A 3,108-nucleotide genomic window follows, 5' to 3' on the forward strand; every position below is an offset into this window, starting at 1 on the left:
TACCTTAAGTTCTGTTTCTTTATCACTGTCATCGTTTATTCTGAAACTACTGTTTACACTCAGGAATATGTCGTGTCACAGAGTTGGAGACACCAACTGAGCCCAAAGCAAGCTTGAATTCTTAAGAAATTACTTTCGTTCTTTCAGCCATCTTGGAGACTATGGAGGCCTGCGGGGAACAGGACTTCTAAAATGATAAATATGTCTGGAAGGCTGTGGTCCAAGGCCATTTTTGCTGGCTGTAAGTGGGGTCTCCAGAATCAAAGGGAGCACACAGCTCTTCTTAAAACTGAAGGTGTTGGAGAAGGGTGTAGCTCACTGGTAGAGTGCTTGCCTAGCATGCACAAGGTCCTGGATTCAATCCCCAGTACCTCTATTAAAATAAATAAATAAATAAACCTAATTACCTCCCCCCAAAATTAAAAAAAAAATTGAAGGTGTTTGTGCTCGAGATGAAACTGAATTCTATCTAGGCAAAAGATGTGCTTATGTGTACAAAGAACAACACGAGTAACTCCTGGTGGAAAACTGAACAAAACCAGAATAATCTGGGTAAAGGTAACTTGTGCTCATGGAAACAGTGGCATGATTCGTGCCAAATTCCAAAGCAACCTTCCTGCTAAGGCCATTGGACACAGAATCCATGTGATGCTGTACCCCTCAAGGATTTAAACTTATTGAAAAGTAAATAAATGAAAGTGTAGATTTGAAAAAAAAAAAAGAAATTACTTTCAAAATGAATGTGTATATCTGAGTTTGGGTCTCAAGAGGTGGACTATTTAAGTGTGATCTCTCCTAATTAATTCACATGCAGAACACAATATTTATTAAAAAGTAATAAATTTGCAGGGGGTAGGGTATAGCTCAGTGGTAGAGCACATGCTTAGTACGCACGAGGTCCTGGGTTCAATCCTCAGTACCTCCATTTAAAAATAAATAAATAAATCTAATTACCTCCCCCCACCAAAAAAAGTAATAAACTTGTGTTAATTTGAATCTTGCATACATATCATTAAAACTCAACAGTAACTGTGGTAACTACTTAAAACTTAGACAAATAAATTTTTTTTTCAGGAAGAAGGATTTTTTTAGCTGATGTTTAAAATTGTCAATGGATGGTGATATTTAAAAGCAGGCCAACTCTCAGCCATTTTTATTAGGGTTCTTAAATTCTCTACTTTTATTGTCCACAACTGGGGCAGACCTCCCTTCAACCATCGTTCTACCTTTGTTGGCTATTGCCAGCAATTCTGGGATCCAATTCCACCTGGCAACTCTGGACCAGAGCTGAGTGCTAGGGGCTGTCTTTTGGAGGTGTAAAGGATATTTCCTTAATTTAAAGGAGCTTCTCAGGTGTTATCTCCCACGGGCCTGCTGCCGCTGCCCCTGAGAAGTAGATCAAATATTTCTCCTTGGTATTCCCAAAGCACCCTGTGCCTGGTTCTGTCACTGACTTCTTCAATGTCTCCTTCCACTTGGAGACTGAGGATCTGGCCCCGTGGATCACATTTTCTGGCCACATCTGATATGTCTAATATGGCTGTTCCCAAGTGGTTTGGGGAGGGGGCCGGTAGTACGGAGGAGGTGTTGTCAAGCTGCCCCAGGATGTCAAGGCCCCTCAAGGTAGGGAGGGGGTCTTGGAACTAATAAAACTCTCATTCGATGTGTTAGCTCAAGGAATGCCTCACCCAGATCACTAGCCTCAGTTTGCAGGCGAGGAAATCGAAGCTCACAGAGGTCAGGGAAATAGTCCCGCAGTTAGTGAGTGAGTCACTGGTAAGGCCTGGACACACACTTCCTGACCTCTCAGCCAGGACCCCGGCCACCGCCCTGCCCTGAGTCTGGTCCTGGCAGCTACTTCTCCTGTTGCGCCAATGTGCTGATTTAACCACGAGGGGGCGCCAGATGCCCGTTCATGGGGTAGCCGGGCCCAGGCTGGGGAGTGGAGGGACTGCTCCATTGAGGGAGGCCCACCCGGACTGATGCCCTCGGAGCTGATAAAGAAGGGGTATTTGGGGGAGGAAGGGTGTAAAAGAGCCGCAGTTCAGGAGCGGTGGCGGCTGGGACAGAGGGAGTTGGAAGGAAGGGCATGCGGTGCTTCCTCTGGCTCTGCCCTGTCTGGCCCTGTTGGGGAAAGGGGAGAGCTGGCGAAAGGGAGGACTCTCCATTGCACAGGCTCCTGCCCCCGCCTCCACTCTGCTCAGTCTCGCTCAGGAACAGACCGGACATTCCTAAAGCTCCGGCAGGAAACCAGGAAATAGACCAGGAGGCCAGCCTCTCTGCAGCCTGGCCAGTTTTCCCAAAGCAACCCCTCCTGCTGCTCCAGAGGACCCAGGTCCCAGGCTCCTGAACACTGCCTGGTCTGCTGTCTTCCCTTCTGCCCTCCCTCCCAGCCTGTGGGATCAGACGCATTCCCAGCCCCAGCCCTGTATAAGAAATGGTTATCCATAGTCCATCACTGACTTCCAGATCAAATTCAGAATCTGTCCCCCTAAACGTAGCTCTCCTCCAGACTTCCTTCTCTCAGTGAAGGATACAACTATCCATCTGGTTATTTGAACCAGAAAGCTTAGAGTCATCCTTGACATCTTCCTTTTCATTCCTCACTCTCAGTGAAGGATACCACTATCCATCTGGTTATTTGACCTGGAAAGCTTAGAGTCATCCTTGACATCTTCCTTTTCATTCCTCACTTTTTTCACCTCTTCTGTCTACCTGTCAGTTTCCACCACTCACTGGACCAAATGCCATCATCTCTCACCATAATTGGTGTTCTTGTCTGAACTCCCTACTGTCACTCGTCCCCCTTCTTTTCTCAATCCGTTCTCCAGTGGTAGCTTTGACCATCTTATCAGATCATCAATCTGATCATGTCACCCGCCTGCTGAAATCTCTCAACAGCTTCCCAGTGCTCTTTCAATAAAGACCAAATTCTTAGCATGGCCCACCAGGTCCTGCATGATCTGGTCCTTCCTATCTCTCTGGCCCTCTCCTCCTCTTTCTGTGTTCCCACTACAGTGGCCATGCTAACCACAGGGCCTTTGCACATGCTGTTTTCTCTGCCTGGAATCCTGCCTTTCTGTCTTCTTAATTTTTACTTCCTCAGAT

The 3,108-nt window shown here is 46.7% G+C and overlaps 1 pseudogene; it reads left to right on the top strand.

Annotated features, from left to right (window-relative positions):
- The first annotated feature begins 201 nt into the window (after positions 1 to 201).
- Positions 202 to 672, top strand: LOC105072813 (large ribosomal subunit protein eL33-like; annotated as a pseudogene).
- The last annotated feature ends 2,436 nt before the right edge of the window (positions 673 to 3,108 follow it).

This window comes from Camelus bactrianus, chromosome 13 (assembly GCF_048773025.1).
Source record: "Camelus bactrianus isolate YW-2024 breed Bactrian camel chromosome 13, ASM4877302v1, whole genome shotgun sequence".
Lineage (NCBI taxonomy): Eukaryota > Metazoa > Chordata > Mammalia > Artiodactyla > Camelidae > Camelus > Camelus bactrianus.